The sequence below is a fragment of the Athene noctua genome, chromosome 5 (assembly GCF_965140245.1).
Source record: "Athene noctua chromosome 5, bAthNoc1.hap1.1, whole genome shotgun sequence".
Taxonomy (NCBI): domain Eukaryota; kingdom Metazoa; phylum Chordata; class Aves; order Strigiformes; family Strigidae; genus Athene; species Athene noctua.
The window spans coordinates 64,676,604-64,697,507 of NC_134041.1; the positions used below are offsets into that span (position 1 = coordinate 64,676,604).

General features: G+C 43.6%; 2 protein-coding genes across 3 annotated transcripts in view; one reads left to right on the top strand and one right to left on the bottom strand.

Annotated features, from left to right (window-relative positions):
• Nucleotides 1-293, bottom strand: part of INSYN2A (inhibitory synaptic factor 2A) — a 49,473-nt gene extending 49,180 nt beyond the window's left edge. Inside the window, exon 1 of the mRNA XM_074908493.1 lies at nucleotides 144-293. The gene's annotated coding sequence lies outside the window, so the exon portion shown is untranslated. The remainder of the gene's footprint in view (nucleotides 1-143) is intronic.
• DOCK1 (dedicator of cytokinesis 1) overlaps nucleotides 1-20,904 on the top strand; it is a 314,808-nt gene that overhangs the window by 153,435 nt on the left and 140,469 nt on the right. The gene's annotated exons all lie outside the window — the stretch shown is intronic.

Here is a 20,904-nt window from a genome sequence, read left to right on the forward strand (position 1 = left end):
CCCTACGAAGTTTTCCTCAGGAAAAACCGGGGAACGGGGTATTTTTAGGTCTTGCTCGCTCAAGGGGAGGGGGGCGAGGCAGGCCGCGGGGCGGGGGAGAGCCGCGGGCAGGCTGAGGGCTCTGGGGGCAGCGGCGGGCTTACCTTAGCGCTTCCTCAGGCAGAAGTGGCGGTCTGGGCGCTCCCCTCGGGCTGCATCTCCCTCCCTCCCTCCGCCGGGGCGAGCTGGCCGTCAGGAGATCCGCGCCGGTCGCGCATCTGCCGCCCGCCGGAGCCGCGCTGCCCGCCCCGGAGCCGCCACACCGCCGCTTCGCTTCTCCTCCCGCCGCCGCCGGGCGCTCAGCTGCGGCCGCCCGAGCGCTCGCTAGAGGCAGCCGCCGCCGCCCGCTCCCCCGCTGCCCTCATCGGCTGCGGCGCCCGGCTCGGGGGGGAGGCGGCTGCGGGGGGGGGGGGGGGGGGGGTGTGTGCGTGAGGGGCGCTCCTCTCGGCCCGCTCCCCGCGGCGGGGCGGTGTGTGAGCGGGAGGGAACTTGTTGAGCGGGACCGGCGGGCGGCCCCGAGCCGGGCGGGAGCGGGCTGAGGCGGCGGCGGGGCGGGCGGGAGGAGGAGCCGGGGGCCGGGCCGGCGCGGGGCGGGGGCGCGGCGGCGGGGCAGCGCGGGAAGCGCGAGGGGAGGCGGCGGCGGGAAGGCGCTCGGGGCGGCCAGAGCAGCTTGGCGGGAGAGCGAGCCCCCCCCCCCGCCTGAGCCCCCCCCCCCCCCGCCTGAGCGCCCCGCCAGCCCGGAACGCAGGAGCAGATGCGGGGTCGGTGATGCTGGCGCGTTGGGGACTCCAGCGAAGTGCCGGTTTAAAGCCACATAGCTGCGTTCGGCGTGGCGGAAAAAGTGTTTAACGTACGGAATGAGTAGGTGCTGCCTCTGCTCGTAAACGTTGAGCAAAGGGGACGCGAGTTAAAAGTGGTTTGACAAAGCAGCAAGGGTCGACAAACACCGTCACGTTCTTCAAACTTAGATCCCATCTTTCCTCTCTTCTCCCCAAACCACTTATTTCGTAGAGCACTTTTCAGAGAGGTTTTTCATTTAAAAAAAAAAAAAAAAGTTAGAAATTAAATGGATTGTGTGTATTTGATGAGACCCATCTAACAGACAGAAGATGTCACGAGAGGCATGAGAATCCCTGAGCAGAGAAGCAGTGGATCGGCCCCTGTCCCTTTTTGAAGATTTCTGCAGCATTCCTGTTCAGTCGGTGCTTTTCACCACAGCTCGCAACCCGCCCAGCCCAGTTGCGGACCGTGTAGTTGGTCTGTAGTGGCACTGTCTTCACCATCGGTAGCATCGGTGAGGATTATTGATTTCTGGATTTACTGGAGGGACCCCTGATTTGAAGCGGCAGATCACACGAAATGCCCGCCGCTGCCTGGGCTGAGCTGCGCCGCAGTGGGGAGAGACGCCCCAGCTGAGCCCTGAACAAGTTGGTACATCGATGTAGCACGATGCAGCAGAAATACTGGCTCAAGTCCTGGACATCTTTTTAGAGTTAATTAGCTGGAGCAGACCACTGCACCAACGAAGGCATGCTGCTGCGGCGGCGGCCGGAGCACCTTATTTGTGCCAGCTTTGCTGCCTTTGCACAGGGCTCTGCTGATAGAGCCCGATAGCGGGTAGGAAAGTCCTTCCGAACCCAGCTGGCACATAAACATCGGCGTGGAAGGGTGAAGGTGAACTCGCAGAAATCCTCGCCTCTTAAATTGCAGTTTAGCTGTGCAGGACTGGATCAGAGGAGTGTTCAACAAATCAGACAGTCAGCAGAGGGCAGCTAAGTTGCTCTCCCTGTCTGCTACCTGTCCAGGTACTCTGCTGGCCCTCTTCCCTCTTCGCAGGTTCACTGCTGGTCCCTCGGAGAGGGTGCCCAGGAGGATGCTTTCACTCTGCCATCCCAGGGATGGGGGCTGCGTGCTCCCCCCAGCTGTAGCACCCCAAGGAGCGAGCTGATGGCACAGTTTCGATTGCAGTTGATGATCTCTCTGGATCTTTTACAAGAGAATTTTTTTTTTTTTTTCCAGAGAAATAGGTGGGAAGAACTTAAGTATCAGCTTGCTTGTCGATACTACAACAAACACCACGCTGCTTTTTCTTTTGCTCCTGTTCTTTCCAGCAGTGCTGACTCGCTGTATTCCAGGACCTCTGTGGTTTTCTCTGTACCAAAATGAATTTGTTCTTGGCCGCAGCCTGTACACAGACATGGGTAAAATTACACGGTATGGTGACCACACTTTACACACATATCTTACTTCAGCAGAAGCACACAGATCAGTGGGAGTAGATGCTGTTACTTTTTCACAGGGCTGAGGATCTGAGCTGTGCAGACTACATCCCAGGACCGTGGTTGTTAGAAGCAAATACTATTGCTAGATAACCTTAGTGACTTGAAAGGAAAAACCCTCTGACAGAAGAAGCAGTTAAAACAACATTATTACCTTCTCCATAATTACATTTAGAGGCTCTTGTCCCAGGGCTGATTATTCTTGCACAGCATTATGCATATGCCCCATTTATAAAGCTAGGCAACTGTACAGCATTTTCCTGTCGATTTTTAGAGAATTAGAAAGGACTTTCCCGTTGCAGACCAGACTGCTGCTTGTCCTGCACACATGTAACTGCTGACACCATTGGTGTAAATAGGGATATTTTAAATTGTGGTTTGTGAAAATAACGTGTTTCCTGATTATCATGCTTCATGTTACTGTAAAATCATATAGAAGCAAATACGTGGGGAAAATGGAAACGCTTCATCATCCCATTTGCCAATTTTTCAGCCTTTGAAAAACGCTGAGTGCAACTGTTGCATAATGCAGAGCAGTGTCAAAACGATGCTTGAGAAAGGAGAGAGGGGTCTGACTTCAACCTGGAAAGATGCAAAGAGAAAAAATGACAATTCATTATTCTTTCTTTTTTAGATTACAAACTTATTTCTCTTTATGGAGAGCCCTACCTTCCCAGAGTGCCTTTTTCTTCAGGTGTTTGTGAAGGAGTGAGCACTGCTCGGGGCTGCGGGGGTTGTTCCCCTAACACAGGCAGGTGTGGGGATGGAAGTCCTGCCTCAGACTTCTGGAGCGAGTGGTAAAATCATCGGGTTGTATTTGAGAGCAGGGAGATATATTTTTTTAGCAGTGTTCTCTGTGGAGAAGTACAGTAGGGGGTCCTTCTTCCACACTGCTAATTTCATACTAAATTTGCGTATTTATAAATGTTAATCTTCTTGCACAGCCTGGTATTGCAGGTTTCAGGTTTTGCTTGGTGGTTTGGTTTGTTGGGGTTTTTTTTTTCTTCAGCTTCTGGGAGAGCGTGAGCAGACAGGGCACGGCTGAAGGACTGAGATGCCAGTACTGCGCTGGCGTGGGAGCGTCAGCCTGTGCCCTCCTGGCTGGCAGCCCGGGGCGTATTGTTACAGCTGGAGGACTGCTCCCGGGGAACGCCGTGCCGGGGGGAGAGGTGTGCGTTCAGCGGGTGTTTTGTATGATTATGCTCCACTAGAACATGCGGGTCCTACAGAGTAATGTTAAAATGTAATTTTTCTGGAACAGTCTAGGAAGTACTTGTCAGTCTTTGAAGAAGCAAGCTCAAATCCAGCTCAGGGGAAAGTGTGTTGCAGCCAGAGCTTGTGTTACCTGCCAGGTGTTTCAGCGAGCGCCAGCACGGAGAATATGATAACCAACACCAAAGTCAGTTGCAAAATCAGCGTGAAAGCGGGTATCACACTTGCCTAGTTTTAAGCGTGTACTGTACGCTGAGGGGCAGGTTCAGGAATGAGTTCAGGGCCCTCTAAGGAAGGAAAAGCCACGGAAAGCGCTGGGTGAGCGATGGGCTGGCGATGGCGACTGCCTTGAGCTGAGCCTAGCCGAAGGGTGAGGGTCCCTGCGCCGCGCTGCTGACGTGAGCTCCCTCTCGGGAGGGTGTCACCACTCGGTACCTTCCCTACAGGGCCTGCTCCTCGATCTAGATTAAATAACTTCTATTAGGAGGGGTAATTTAAGAGCTGACGCTATCCCTGGTAACCTAGCTCGCATATTTATACGTGATTGTTTAGGACTAGATTAATTTGTCACAAAACTTTACCACCCTCCTTTTTAAGTGAAGGAAGAGTGGAGTTTTCTTGGTTTGAAACATGGAGGTGTGGAGGATGTTGTGCCTTTTCTCTCTGTAGTCATTTGGGACCAATGCCATCCTTCTATCTAGGCTACAAGAAAATGTTTTCACGTCGCTGAATCTTCATTCACATTAATTAGGTCTTTATTTTCACGCCTTTATATGATACCTGCCCGGCTTTCTACACTAAATCTGTTATTTATTTATTTACTTACTTGAACCTGCCATTGGAAGAAAAATGGAGGAATGTTAAATATGTTCCTGTCTTCCAGCTGAGGTGTATGCAAACCTGGCTTGAATTTCAAACAGGTCCTCATGCAATCAAATCCTTAGAGGTGCTCCTTGCTTTGAGGAAGGGTATAATCTGCTTGGCTGTGATGACAAAGAAATAAGGTTTCTCGGAGTCGTGTTAGGCAGAAATTTGTGAGATTTAATTTAGTGTCTTGCTCCATTATAAGTTTTTCCACGGGCTTGGACAATTCATTTGAGACTGTGCTTATGTCTGTTCTTTATCTGTAAAGTGCGAGTAATTGCACATCTGTTAACTTGGAGGAACATTTTGAAGATAAAGTGGGTTTAAGATTATGTGTATAATACCCGTAATACCTGCGTGCAGCTAAAATATTAAATAGCTGATTAAGTGAACTGCTACTTATTATATTTCTGCTCTAAGAAGGAAAATGCTGAGTAACCTCATTAGCTATGATAGTTACTTCTGTACTTCGCTGGGATAAGTATGAGCAGGATTTAGACCTCTCTCTCTTAGGTTCCCTTTGTACAGATTATTGGAAGAAAAATATGACAGCAGGTCTTACCGGCTAAAGCTGAGATTTTGAGTTCCAGTTGAATGCTGTCTCATTAGGAATCCAAATTGCTGTAGCCGTTGGTTTATCATTCATACCAAGAAAGAAATCCTAATTTTATTGGGCTACGATTTTTTTTTTCCATATTTTCACTGTGTTTATAGTTCAGGAAAGTTCATTTTCTATATACAGATGTTTTTGGGTAAGGAACTAAACTGATGATTGGAAAATGCTCGTTTCTTATCCTGCGGATGGGGATTATGAAAACTAGTCCCTTGTGGTGTGTACGAGCAGTGGAATCACTTGCCTAATAAAGATGTTCTCAATAGATGCAGAATTCTGCACTGGTTAAATTATCATGCAGCCTGTACAGTTAGGAAATAAATGAGGGTCTGGGAGACCATGATGTATGATACCCTAAATGGCTGCATTTTGTTCATATTTGAAAGGCAGTTTAGCTTGTCGTCATTACTGATGATTTGTGCTTTTATAGCCCTTCTTTTTGCATTTCAGAAATCCTTTGTGCCCATCTGAATAATAAATCACCGTGTTTGATTTGCTCAGTAAGAGCAAATGTGAAATTACATTCTTATTAAGATGTCTTGAGAAACTGTAAGTGTGGGTGAAATTCTTTAAAGGAAAATTATGCCAACATTGTTACTGTTTTGTTTTGTCTTGTTTATTTTATTAGCTTTCTAAATCCCAGGGATATATCTCCAACTTCTTTATGGCTGAGGGAGAAATACTGCCCCGTTTAAAAATAAAAAATAAAAAAATCTGATGATACTTTTGATTGCCTTCAAACAAACGGTTTCAGATGTAAGCACCTAATGAAATCTGGAACGAGCATGAATTCTGCCTTAGAATTCAAGTTACGGACAAAATAAAGGCAAATGTAACAAATAATGGGGATACTTTTCATCTGCTTCCTATTTGCACCTTGGTGGAATAATATATTATTTATGCAACATTGATTTCATTAGAAGGAGGATTTGGTGCAACTTTTCTGTCAAACTGGAGAACCGTTAAATGTTAGAAGGTGATGTAAACTCTGACATCCTCAGTAAGGTTTTCCCGATTGAAATATTGAACTATTTAAAATTTGAATATAGCATAATAACACAGGCTTTTATGTGCTTTTATATGTTGCCTTAAAGTTAGAAGGCCAGACAGCAGTCTGATGCTAATGCATAATACCTTAAAAAAAAAAAAAAAAAAAGCCAAAATAGAATGTGTGAAACAAGTGAAAAATGAAAATAATACCAAATTATGTAAGAGAGAGAAAAGTGAACACTGCAAATAGAAGTAGGTTGAATGTACCGTTTCTGTCGGTGCTCTAAAACAATATCCATATGCAGGCACCAAAATAAAATTGCCCTCACTAGTTTTGATACCTGGCAGAGGAATGGTGGCAGTGAATAAAAATGGATATAAAGAGATAGCTTGCAACGTCATGAGTATCCCAAAGCTTTAGCCATATGCTTGCAGTTAAAAGCTCCTACTGCCTTGTTTAACGAGGGGCATGTTGAAAAGGTCTAGTGGTAAGAATGTGATGGCCACCACAAATTTTTAAAAGCGTTACACAGAATTAAAAAAAAGAGAATTTCACAGCCCGTTCGCTGTTCTGGGAGGGCAAAACTTCTGTATGGTCTTGGTCAATATGGCCTTTCTCACACAGCTTCTTACTGCATAATGAGTAATTAAACAAGAGGGTCTGATTTAGGATTTATTTAAACATATTTTTATATACACTATATATTTCTTAAAAGTAATAAATGTTCATGTCATAACGGAGCTTGCAAACTAGCATAGAAATATGCTTCCATAGTCCAACATTTCTTAAAAAATCAAGCCAAAACAGTAACTTTTTTTAAAATCTGAAAATGGATGGAAGCTGTTAGAAAAACCTCACTTTTTAATACAGTATCAGATAATAGCAGGTCACATTAAAAGAATGGAAAGAACTGAGGCCGAGCAAAATATTTGTATCTGTATTGTTCCTAGTACTAATGTCAAATATTTGTATAGGAAAATAATATGTTAAGCTTTGAGTAGTGAGAGTGCTCCAGCTATTTATTTATTTATTTTTTAAAAATAAAGTAACTTAGGAATTTGAGGATTTGCAAATGAGGGTACGCTAAATTTATGATTGACTGTGCAGAGACTTAATTCTTTTATGTATTAAAATCTATGTGACTAAGTTTTACCTTAAGAAAGCACTATAAGAAGTTAACTTTTTAAAGCCTGAAAATCTTAAGAACACAAAATATTTAAATATGTTGTGTTATGCAGCAGGCTGATGAGAAGTAGGGGAAGCCTGATAATGACGTTAAATGGGTTTATGATTGACAGCAGAGGCTAAGTGAAGTCCTTCTTAATCCTAGGGCTGCGGCTCTCCGAAATACAGTACGATAAAAATGGCTCTGTCCTTAATACAGTATCCCAGAAATCATGTTTTATAAAAAGTAGCACCGCATTTTGATTTTCTTCAATTTTTAAACAAGTTCAGCACTTTAAATATGAATACTTCGCAGCAGTTGAGGAGCATGATTAGCACAGGCTTTAAACCAGAGGGGTGTCAGTCAATACTGGGGTAAAGCCCAGTAACCAAAGTGGCTGTCGGGGACGAGGGTGCGTGTGCTGGGGTGGGTGCAGGGTGATGGGGAGGCGGGTTCAGGCCTGGCTGTCAGGCAGGGCTTGTAGGCAGAGCCCACTGACGGGCTCAGCAGAGTTTTCTGGTTTAGTTTTAGTGCCTGGGACTGCGCTGGGGGATGGAGACTGGCAGTAGATGCGCAGGGTTCATGGTCACGGAAGGTGGGCTTTGGGAGGTGACTGAGTAACTTTTCTTGGAAGTCCTGCGTGCTTATAACTCGGAAATCTCTGAAAACCCAGAAGTAAATTTATATTTTTTAATAATACGGTGATGCTTCCTCGATTTGCTTCTAGGAATTCAAAGTAGTACCCTAATATCTGAGTGTTTCCACAGCCTTCCCTTCCCTGTGGCCACGCTGCTGCTTCTGCCCAAGCCTCGATGGGGAGCTTGGTTGGCTGGAGAGCTGAGTGATTGCTTCTTGTCTCCGAATGTTACTCATTCAAAAACCGTCTTGTCACAGAATTTGTGTAGTCCTTTGCTGGACCTGCTTTTGCTGCCCACCTCCGTGACTTCTGTAGCCACAACTTCCATCACTCACTGCGTTTAAAACATAGATGCCTAAATTTAAAAATACCCTCTCATATTTGCTTGAAATTCATCTCCTATTAGCTTCAGCAGCTGCCTTTTGGTTCTAATACTGAGAAATTTGTGAGTAACAGCTGTGCACCCATTTCAACCACCACCTCTGTGAATTTGGAAATCTCAAGTCATGTAAATCCCTCCTCTGCCTTCTTGGAGGGTTCTGGGACTTTGGAGGCCCTCAGGAGGCAACTTCTCCATCCCTTTGTCACAGAATCACAGACTGGTTTGGGTTGGAAGGGATCTTGAAGCCCATCCAGTCCCACCCCCTGCCCCGGGCAGGGCCACCTTCCACCAGCCCAGGGTGCCCAAAGCCCCGTCCAACCTGGCCTTGAACCCTTCCAGGGAGGGGGCAGCCACAGCTTCTCTGGGCAGCCTGTGCCAGGGCCTCACCCCCCTCACAGGGAAGAATTTCTGCCTCACATCTCATCTAAATCTCCCCTCTGTCAGCTGAAAACCATTCCCCCTTGTCCTGTCACTACAGGCCCTGGTCGTAGTCTCTCTCCATCTTTCTTATAAGCCCCCATTAAGTATTGAAAGCCTGGCAGAAGGTCTCCCCGGAGCCTTCTCTTCTCCAGGCTGTCATTTTGGTTGCCCTTCCCTGTACCTTCTCCAATCTGTTATGCCCCCCTTGAGCTATGAAGGCTGTATTTATTTATTGAATTCAGTTTTAGTTCTCTGTGAGGTGATATAAATCAAAGATTTCATTGAAGGATAGTAGTAAACATCACGGGAACTTTATTTGTGAGCTAAGTTTTTACTCAGGATGATGAGCTGGGATGATGAGCTAATGAAGTTTGGTTTGATGTATAATTTTGTTATTTCACATCAATTACCAGATGACAGATAGGCTCTGCAGCAATTGATTATCTAAATAAGGGCCCTGATATCCTGTGGGAAAGCTTCTGGGGACTGACAGTGATGCTAAACGGACAGAGAGAGGCCTCCTGTAAGCTGACACGTCATGTCGCTGACATTTTTGGTGGCCGGCATGAGGGATACCAGTTCTTAAGAGGAGAGGGGAAAAAAAGGGCGACTTAATCCTACGTGCTTGGAGAGTTTCGTGGAGGAAAGGAGCACTGCCTTGCCGTGAACTGGGTTTGCGGGCGGTGCGGCCTGCGGGAGAGAGCTGCAGCATCCCCCATCCCGTGGAGCGTTCAGGTTTCTCTTGAGGCAGCTTTTGTGTTTTCACAGATCTCTGTGGTTTTTGCAGGTGTTTCTGTCCTTTTCTCTAACAAAATTAGTGAAGGATTGTGCCCCTTGCTCTTGTCACTATATTCCATAGGAGACCATTGAGCAGAGAATTTATAATGTGGGTTTTTTCATAGTATTTTAATTAAAGTTGAAAGTATCTTGGGTTTGGGTTTATGTTTTTTTATAAAAGCTTTTTAATTTTAGATGTTGCTAGCAAAAACTAAAAGGTGATGATTCCTGGCTATAAAAAAACTCAGGAACTGGACAAAGCAGAATGGTACATGTTAATTTTTCCAATTAATAAGGGGAAAAAAAAAAAAGTCTTCATAATTCACAGGGTTGCAATGAGTATTTTGTTTTTATTTATGCGTATTTATCGCTTGGCTTGAATTGTAAACATATTAATCCCTGCCTAACAGTTAATGACTTTGGGTAATGTTTATATTCTCTTTATGCAGAAATTGTCCATATACCTCAGAGTTACTTATAAGAATAGACTTAATAAAGTCGATTTCCTTAGCCCCCAAAGACATTTTGTTTTACTCCAAGTAACTTTTCTAAGGTATTTTTAAAGCCCTCTTTTTTTTTTTTTTTTCCCTTCTTAAAACCTTAAATTTACTTCCTCAACAGATAATGAGTATTTTCAGCAATACCAGCAGAAGGTACTTATTGTTTTCAAGACTTATTTTTGCCAAATGTCAAGAGTGGGTTGAGTGTTGAAGGCTCTGCCACAACTCAGGGTTGGTTTATTTTTCTCCCGCGGTTTAAAATGTTACGCCCCAAAAGGAAGGAGTTTTGATGGCATTAAATCCATGGACATTGTGTCAGGAAAAATACTTTAAAAATAATTATATTATTGCACTCAAGTAGGAACAAAACATTTTACTTGTGTTGTGAGACAGGCACTGGGATTAATTGGGATATTTGAGATCTCTCAAGTATTTTCCCTTCTCCTTTTTTTCATATTTTTAGTATATCTGAGTAGTATTGTATCCTATAGAAATATAGTGCCGTATTTATATTCTATGATATTTTAATGATATGGGAGTTCTGTCTAAGTACTGGAAAAGACAATGGGTGGCAAACATGCTCATATCTGTATCAGGAATAAATGGGTTACGTTGATATACCAGATTGGTTTTAGTGGAACATAAAACTCAGGAACTTTTCTTAGGAAAATTACAGAATTACCCCTGCTTCCTATAATCATTCTTGGTTAATTTAGGTAAACTATGGGATTCAAATTGGGGGTGAAAATCTCACAGCACTGCCCCCGTCCAGCCCTCCTCCCACTCCCACAGCTTAAGTGACCATCTGTGTTTTCAGGATTGTTCCTTGCAGAGGAATAAGTTGATCTGCTTAAAAAATATTATTGATATCCAAACACTAACATGGTTCAAGCTTTCCAAAATAATCCAGGGTTTAGTAGGACTGAAGTGGGGGGTGTTTGTGGTTTGGGAATGGAGGGTTTTCAATATATAAGCCTTTTTTACACTTGAGTGGGATAATTTTTGTTGATCCTGCTTGCAATTTACTTTTTGAGAATTATTTTTGAAAGATCTGAAGAAAAAAGGAGCTTGCACTTTTTTGAACTAGGGAAGGCCATGCAGTATTTTGCACAGATCTGAGCATGCAAAGGCAGGAAAAGTATAATTAGTGTCTAACTCCTTCTCTGTATCCCTTGAGATTTGTGTGGCAATGCGAAGGGACTTTTTAGCATTCAATGTAGAGAAAAAATGTTCCAAATGAAAGCTAATTTCTGTCTTTGAATGGACTTGGGGACCGGACAGCTGTATACATGTGCATGAGATGAATGCATCTTCAGACTTTTAATATGTTTTCCATCTCGGTAGTGAAACTCTTCCACTGAGAACCTCTTTGATTCCAGTGATGCTCTCCCTGGTCTCCATTCTGCTAGCTTTCATAAGGACATAGTCCTCAAACGTTTCTCTTCAACATTTACAAGCCCAGTGCTTTAATCCACAAATTTTTTGGTGGTGGTGTTTTTTGTTTTTTTTTTTTCCTCACTGTTTGAATGTCTGAGCTGTCTTCGTCTTGATCCAAGTGCATCAGTTTCAACTTCCAGGTTTTCTTTCACGAGCTTAAAGGCAAAAATACTGGTGAGACTTATATGAAGTACACAGAGCTGGATCTGCTGGGCCTGGGGAGTGTGCAAAGCAGCAGAGAAGGGAAGAGAAGCAGACCCACAGTTTTCAGCAACCTCTCGTGAGTATAAAAGAGGAGTGGAACTGGACTCAAACACAAGTCTAAAAATTGGAAGCTGCAGCCCATCTTTGGCCTAGTTACTATATCTCCTTTGTTCTGAGCAGAAGTGAGCGGGGTGCTCAGATGGTGCAGGTTGCTCCAATGTTCCCAGCTTTACTGAGCTGTGGCAACTTGCAGTCTGTGATATAAAAAAACCTACACGTTTTTTTTTTTTTCTGCCCTCAGCTTTGTTGCTATATTATAGCCATATGAAGAAGCGTTATGTGCATAAATACGTGGATTATCATGAGAATTTTAATTAAATGACTGAATAATAACTAAAGATGGCAGGGGAGGCAGTGTTGCTAAATTAAATTCATTCCGTATAGCTTTTGCTCTAGCCTGTGCACTGGTTTTAGTTTTACTTCTTCTTTCTTAATATTTCTTACATATTTTGAATATGTATCAAAGCAGCTGCTTTCCTTCAGTCGTGCTGATTTGAACGTACTTCACCTTGACAGAGATGTCCTAGGCCCCCACAACTCGGGTGGGAGATCCTGGATGAGTCCAGGCAAGGAGCTGAATGTCAGAAAACATGAAAGAGGTTCAGCTTAGTCGGGTTGTTACTGCTCAGCTGGCAGTTAGGGAGGAAAAAAGGAGGAATGTGCACCCCGGGCTGCTCATGTACGCTCGCCCCGAGCGGCGTAGGGGGGATGCAGCCTGTAAGGGCTGAGCTGGGTGGAGAAACCAGCCCCTTCCCCTCGTCCCTGCGCCTGCTCCTCTCCCACTGCAGGGAGAGGTGGATTTGTACTGTCAAATGTTTTAAGTCACTGATTTTAATCTTGGTTTGGGTTTAATTTTAATTGCTTTTTCAAAGGGAGATTAATTCTCCTTTAGGTGTGGATATGTAATTAAAAAAGATCTCTCGACTTAAGTTGCTTTTGTTAACCACATGCATAGGCTGTACGTATGTGAAAGCAGTTACATAGCTGAATATACATCTAATCCTATTCTTCATGTTTAAGTGTTATTGTGTTAGAAAATGATAAATGACTTCTTATTTGTGAGGGGATTTACTTTCTTCCCTTATGATTTCTGCCAAGACGATGTTGGAAGGAAAATGAAATTCAATTATAAATCAAAATTTATTTCAGTGGTGGAAAACTAGCACTTAAAGATGCTTTGTTATTTCTTGAATATATTGAGTGTTGGATATCATAAGGAAAATTATCAAAACATGTTTTGCACTTTAATCATAGTGAGTTATTCAATACAGAAGGTATTCCCCTAAAATGCTTTTGGTGGATTTTGGTAGGCCTGCAAGCACAGAGAAACCTGAATTAGCTTCATCTGGAACCGGCAGAGATTTAGGAGCAAATATTCCCTCTTGGCCCTGCGTTTTTTGCTGCCATGCCAGGCTAACTAGCAGGAGGGGAGCAGTATGCAGGCACTGGGGTGCTGCCTGCAGGTCTCGGGGTACCTGGCTGTTACCAGATGGTCCCTGGATGCAGAGGAGCTGGGAAACAGTCCCACATCTTGGCTTTTCCATGGAATGGAAAAGGGAAAGGAGATGTCCTGGGTTTAAAACGTTTAAAACTTCCAAGTATATGTTATGATCTGAAATAAATAGAGTAAACTTCATTTAAAAAATAAAATAAAATCTGTGTGCTTGCAGAAGAAACTCCTGTGTTCATAACCTGGTTTTAATTACTTTGAAAATGTGTACAGAGAGGTGCTGGTCAGTTGCTCACTTCAGTTCTGGGCTTCCTTAAAATAGGCTTTTCAAATTTTAATTACTCCAACCGATTAGTTCTTTCAGTCATCATGCTTTTCTTGAATCCCGAATACTTTTTAAAGAAATGGATTTCAATTTAATGCTTTTTGAATTCAGCCTTTTTATTCACATGAGATAGTGCTGCTCCCATGTACTGTTTATTCTTACCCTGAGAACTGTCAGGGAGGGTTGAAAGCAGAAATCGCCTCCCGCTGCCCTCTCTGCCCATAGCTCAGTAAGTGCTCTTGTCTTCACAGCGTCTGCTGCCTTATTTTTCCACGCTGCATCCTGCTCTGAAATGTCATGTGGCTCCTTGGGCCTTACGGTGAGGCAGAGGTGTACCCTGCACCTACCCAAACACTGGGCAGGTCCGAGACAGGATTGTGTAGCTCGGGCTTCGTGGCCCCACGCGGGCTCTGTGGTGTTCCTACCAGGAGTTTACTGTTCCCTTTTGTGCTGGTGAATGTTGTGATCGGCCCCAAATCAGAAGAAGCTGAGTTTGTCCTTAACCTAGCTGATAGTCTCCTTTTGTTCTGCTGCTGTTGGATTTCTGCTGAGTTTAGGTGTGCTGATTTCTGCCGTGGGAAAAGGATGAAGATCAATTTATCAGTAGCATCCTGTTGGAGCATATTATGTAGAACCTTTCGGTCATCATTCCAAATAGTAATAAAAAAGATTTTTAATAAATTTAGTTTTTCACAACAGAAATGCTCAGCTCTTTTTGCTTAGATTGCGTATTATAGATTGATTTCATATTCTTTTCATGAAGTATCTTTGAGCTTTGAAGCTCTTCTTGATACTGTACATCATTTAGCAATAGGTTGTCTGACAGAATCCCCCAAAGTATTCTGAGTTACTGTGAGTTTAACAGGAAATAAAATTCAAATTTAATAATGTTACGGGGAAGAACTGTGTTATTCTCTGAGACACAACAACCCATATTATCACTTTCAGGTTCTGCAGATGAGTCCTTCTCTGTTTCCTTGAACTAATGCAAAGTGCTAAATAGGTCTGTGTTCCTTGATAGTGTACCCTCATGAAATAGAGATATGACTACTTCTCAGAATATCCATAGATAGCCTCCCACGCTGCCAGTTAAAAAATATTTAAATCTGAACTTCTTGCTTTTTGTTGTCTGAAGGAAACACTACTGAGTTTTCCCTCTGCTCCTGGCAAACCTCACACACTTTTTACAAAATCTAATAACCTGAAGAACTTACGGACAAAGTAAGACTGCCAGTGCTAGAGGGAACCTACGTATACATCAGACAGAGAGAAAAATTTCTTGTAGACAATTCCCGTAGGATAGCGGTGGCAACGTTCCCGTCTGTCCCCGCGGCAGAGGTGGATGTCTGCTCACAGCTCTGCGACGCTCTCGCGTGGGACCCTCTGCAAATCGCATCTGCTCACCGTGCTGCTGGTTTTGTGGCTCTGTAATGGAAATAATGGGCTTTCTCATTCCTCGGGTGAATCGTATGCAAACTTTGGGATGAAAGTTGCAACACGTGCATTAGCAGGAGCTGTGTTCCTCCGGGCCCCGTCCTTGCATCTGTCCTGGAGGAGTGTGGGTGTGATTTGGGAGCCAAATCCAAGGGAAGAGGTGGGTAAGGTGAGGATATTCCTGGAGGCAGAGAAGAGCAATTTAACTTCTGTGAAATCCTGTTTGCTACTACTAGGTATTAACCTTTTCAGCTCCTCTTATCTGTCAATATTGATACAGAAAGTCTAACTTAAAATGTAACCTGTTTGGGAATTGTATTTCTCTTATTTACCATATTGGTCCATGGATTTGTATAGATACTATTAATTTTGCCACTATACTATGAAATACCACAGAAAATTGAACTTAAGCTTAGCAAAAAGGACCAGACTGTTATCAGCAGGGCTATCTTTTTCTCTATTTAAGTTTTCCTGCTCTTTAGGGAGGAGGGAATGAGAATGTTGCCTATAATGGAGTTTTCTTTTTGATAACATGCAAATGTGAAAAGATCTCCATCTTTATTTTTAACACTGAGTTCCTTGCAGTAATTCCTGTCTGCAAGGACTGTGTAACCTTCTACAGCACTGAGAGCTGAGAAGCACAGCACAAGATCAGAGAGTGCTTTCCCCATAAACGTCTTTCCATATCCACCCTCTGTTCCATCCCAAAAACTTCTGAACAGGAGAGCCGCGGTGGTATGGTGTGATGATTTATGTGATTACGCACCAAAGGCAGAAATAACTTGAAAAATGCAAAACCATCCCCAAAAAGACCTCTTCTTGCAAGTTGCTTTTTTAATACAAGGATATCTAAACTGAATATTTCTATCAATGAAATTTAGATTGCACATGTTTGTGATCTTTCTTTCAAGCTTGTTGAGCCTCTTAAACCAATTGCTAAATGTTTTATGTCACAAAATCACAGAATGATCTCAGTTGGAAAAGCCCCTGAAGCTCCTCCAGTCCAACCATGACCCTCCCCCTGACCGTTCCCAACTCCCCCAGATCCCTCAGCGCTGGCTCAGCCCGACTCTTCAACCCCTCCAGGGATCCCGGGGACTCCCCCCTGCCCTGGGCAGCCCATTCCAACGCCCGACAGCCCCTTCTGCACAGAAATCCTTCCTCAGAGCCAGCCTGACCCTGCCCTGGGCAGCTTGAGGCCATTCCCTCGGGGCCTGGCGCTGGGGCCTTGGCTCCAGAGACTCATCCCCCCTCTCTGCCCCCTCCTGGCAGGGAGTTGCAGAGGGCCAGGAGGTCTCCCCTCAGCCTCCTCTGCTCCAGACTGAACCCCCCCAGTTCCCCCAGCCGCTCCCCAGCAGACCTGTGCTCCAGACCCTGCCCCAGCTCCGTTGCCCTTCTCTGGCCACGCTCGAGCCATTCAGTGGCCTTTCATTATCTCTGTAGCTGGTGCCAATGCAGCAGCGTGGGTCACGCGGTTAAAACCCAACCTCTCTGGTCGGTGAGGATGCTGCAGGGAGAAGACACTCTCCTGTGCTGGTTGTGCATGTGTCTGCATCTCGGCTGTATTATCCTCTCGCTTCAGTTTTATTTTAGCTCTTTGGTGACTTCTGTTTGCTCCAAAGAAAGTTTAGTTTTTGTTCCTTGTCATTTATCTGACACTGAGTGCTAGAACAGATAGGTCTTTCATTTTGTGAGTGCTTCAGAGGATGATAATAATAATTATAGTTAAATTAGCTTCCTAACAATAATGTGAAGAAAGTAAGACATAATTTTGTGTTGGGAAATCTGTAATAAACAAGATGAAAAGCTTTCCCAGGGGCGAGGAAGACAGTTAGTCTGAGGTTCATATTAGCATCAGGAACTTCGTTATTCCCATGTGAAGGCAGTACCAAGATGACTGCACTGTCTCTTCGTGCCGCGTGTGAGTGTGCACCCGGTTGTGTGGGCCATTGGGTCGTGTAGCTGTTGCTCCTCCTTGATGCTGGGGACAGGGAGGGGTGGAGGCCTCCCTGTTTTGGTATGAGTAATACCCAAAATGCTGAAAACGGTTGAGGATTTTAGAAAATATGAAAACGGTTGAGGATTTTAGAAAATATGAAAACGGTTGAGGATTTTAGAAAATATGAAAACGGTTGAGGATTTTAGAAAATATGAAAACGGTTGAGGATTTTAGAAAATATGAAAACGGTTGAGGATTTTAGAAAATATGAAAACGGTTGAGGATTTTAGAAAATATGAAAACGGTTGAGGATTTTAGAAAATATGAAAACGGTTGAGGATTTTAGAAAATATGAAAACGGTTGAGGATTTTAGAAAATATGAAAACGGTTGAGGATTTTAGAAAATATGAAAACGGTTGAGGATTTTAGAAAATATGAAAACGGTTGAGGATTTTAGAAAAGATGAATGTGCGTGTTTATGAAGACGTCTGTTCACTTAGTGTAACTCCAAGCTCCAAATCAGTAGCAGATAATGGCACTGGGACTGAAATTGGAGAGCAGAGATTACCAGCGTGTGTGTGAACTTCGGAGACAGGTTATCTCCAGTCAGGTTTCATTACATGGAAGAAAATTCCAGTGTACAAGAGAGATCGATACAAGTAAACAAGATCTGTCCACAGAGAGATGTCACCAAATGACGGGGTGGGTTGAGTTGTCAAGGAAGAGGGTCAGAGCAATGTTGATCACTGACACGGAGGATGAGCGGGGGAGCTGAGAGGAGCCCACAGGAAGGAAATTCCCATGGGAAGGGGCACCCAGAGGTGCTCACCACCGCTCTCTGAGCCCCCTTTTGCTTTGTGCTGTAAGGAGGCCAAGCAGTGCGTGCTGGAGTGGGATTAAAAATTCTCCAGCTGTGCAATGGGGTAGGAAGGCTGCTCATCACTTACGGGATTGTCAGCTGCATTAAAAAAATCCAGGTGAGCTGCTGGAGCTGTAACAGCAAAACTGGCAAAACATTAAACACATTTGGGGACAGTGGGTAACTCTGAAACCAAATGGTACCAGTCCAAATTCCTCTGTCTCTTTAGATGGTGTGAAAATGTCAGCGTACATCTCGCTGCTGTGACTTTGGAGCTTTGAAGCTTTACTCAAAGGTTGCTCCTCTGCGTGGAGCTTTGTGGAAACCATTCTTTGAACAGAGACTGATGCAGGGGCACACCGGCTCTTGCTTGTTCTGCGTCTCCTTCCTTGTCCTTCCCGAGGTGTCCTGATATCACACGAGCTGTATGAAAGACTTTCAGTGCCAACCAGTGATAATTACAATAAGTCATTCTAGATCCCAGAATGGTTCTAGTTCCATATTCAGTGCTGCACATGTGCAAAATACTTTAAAAACATATTTGGTGTAGCTTTTCCTTATTATTTTAATTTTTTGTTTACTGTTTGAATACTGGCCATACCCATAAATACTGTTCTTTTCTGTATTTTATTACTTGTGTTTATAATTTTATTATTAGCATTCATAGAAGCGTAAACCACGATACCTGAAACAGATTTATTGTGGGTAGTTCTCTTAGATTTTCAGGGAAATAATTTTTAGTATAGCAGAGGGAGAAAAAAGGTGCGGGGGAAAAGCAATTGCATTTAGCAAACCAAAAATAAATGGACTGACCTTCAGAAATCTTAAGCACGGTGATTTCCATTGAAGGGCATCCTGTTTAATACTGAGACTGTATAGAGCTTTTTAAAGCGAAGCATTTTTGGTTAAAATAGACTTCTTTGAAAAAGAGCCTTAGAAAAAAATGATAAATGGTGTTGTTAAAATGTCTCATTAATTTTTTGCTTGCCTTTTACGAAAGTTAGTGCAAAGCGCTTTCAAACCGGGGAGCGCTTTGTGTGTGTTCTCATTGTGCGTATCATCGAGTTTCTAGTAAATAAGCCTTTACAAAATGAGTTTCAGCTGAGCTATCGTGATCTTGTGTTCTGGTTTTGATCTGTGTGAAGATCCTTTTTGTGGTTCTTGCCAGAGAGGTTTCCCCGTATTCAGAGATTTTTATTTTTTTTTTTCCCCCCTATTGTTTGGGAATATAGGATTTTCCTTCAAATGAAACAATAACCAGGGTTTTGCTTCTTGGGAGCTCATTCTGAAGCAGTAGATCAGACCCTGTGGCAGTGTTACAGCATGGAGAGGTGTCAAAGGAGAGCTGGGTGGGTATTTTTACCTTGCTGGGGCTCACAAGACTGGGAAGGAGGGGAGCCTGTGGGTCCATCCCGGCAGAGTGATGGAGAGCTCCCTCCAAAACAGGGCAATGTGGCTGTAAATTTGGTCGTCCTCTAGCAGTTGATAATTAAAAGAAGTTTGAAAACCTTTGGACAAAGGCTTCTTGCTAAGAACCAGCCTTAGTAAATAAAATACTTTCCCAAATAGATGTGTAATTATGGTACTCCAGTATGGCTTTTTTTCTCTGTAGTCCTCCAACTAGTCTTTTTAGTAAAACATGAATTAGGAAACGGAAAAACATACCTTTATTGCATTTTGTTTTGCATCTACAAAGTGATTGTGTTAATTGCAAGCACTTTTGTTGACCTAAAATATAGCTCAGGAAATTTTTGCTTACGGGTTTGCCACGTAGGAGTCAAGGTAAGCAGTTCCTGCAGGGCTCAGCATGGGACTGACCTCTCTCAAATGTTCTCTTTTATATAAAATGCCAAATTTGTGTTGCTTGTAAGAGCTAATGGATGCAGCAGTTCGCACCAAAGGGAAATTGCAGACAGGCTGGGGACTGCTCTGGTGTGGGAAGGGGTGAGCACGTGGGGCAGCGACAGAGGGGTTGGCAGATCCTGGTCTCCTGAAGAGATGTCCCCAAGATGGGGAAAACTGGGAGCTTGCGTCTTGTGGCAGCAAAAGGATGGTTCTGCCCTGCCTTCAGGGAGCTTGGGGGGGACCCAACAGCAGCCCCCCAGGCTGTCGAGGTGCCAGGGCCAGATTCTTCATCGCGGTTGACCTTCAGCCTTGGAGGTTTCAAGACCCAACGAGTTGAAGCCCTGAGCAGGTGGGGGGAGAAGCCTCCTGAGGTTCCTCAAATAGCCCACAGCGTTATCCACGTGATTGCTTCACACACCCAAATGCAGTTCTGCTCTGCCCCACCTCTGAAAACAGAAAATTTCCTTACACCTTGTGCTTTTTTCAGGCAAATAAATTCTTTTCCCATTATTTTGTATTTTGGAGCCAGTGTGCTCAGCTGGTCAGCATTGAAGTCCTATAAAAGATTTCCTTTTAAAACAAGTTTTCTATTGATTGGTAGAGATTGAACTGTCAAGGATCAAATCTGGATTTGCAAAATATGTTTTGAGGTAAAAAAAGATATGCAAAACTAATCAAGGTAATATTCAACCTACAAACTTCCGTATCAATCTTCTGCATCCTGAAGGGACTTGCACTGGATCGGGTGGACCTATGTGAGGTTTTTGCTGCCTAGGCAAGTACCGAGCTGCTTAAATCAGGTTGGGTAAAGGAGATGGCATGTCTTGTCCAGGAGCTCTGACAGCAGAGTTTGTCATCTGAAAATACTTTAGTGAATCTTGATTTTCAGAAAGATACATTTGCAATAATATTGATGGCACCAGAAAAATACCCCAAACATTTATCCCTCCCATTATGGGAAATGTTAACTTCTGTTTCCAAAGGAAAGAGACTCACATGTTTTATTCTTTCCATTTACTCGTGTTCAGGAAGGCAGGATTTGGTCTAAGGAAATCAAAAGTAGCATATATTCAGTAAGAAAAAAGTGATAAATGTTAACATTTTGCACTTGTTTACATCCTGCTGCTTACCTGTGAAATAACTTCCTCTCTGTGCTGCTGAATTTACTGTCACATTTTCTGTTACTGGAAAAATAAATGTTTGGTTTAATACTACGAGAAATGTATGTATGAGTTTTTTTTATATATATATATATATATATATGCATCTTTAGGGATATTTTGCTTTGGTTTGTTATTTTCTTCTTGTCCTCACTCATCCGAAGGCAGAGGTAGATGCTGCTTGGTGGAACCTTAAGGAATCTGTGTCCAACTCTTGCCAATTCTCTTAACAGCAGTTACCAAAAAGTTGTAATTTGGGGTGTTTTAAAGATGAGTTTTTTATCTTGTGAGACCGTAAGTGGTGACAATTT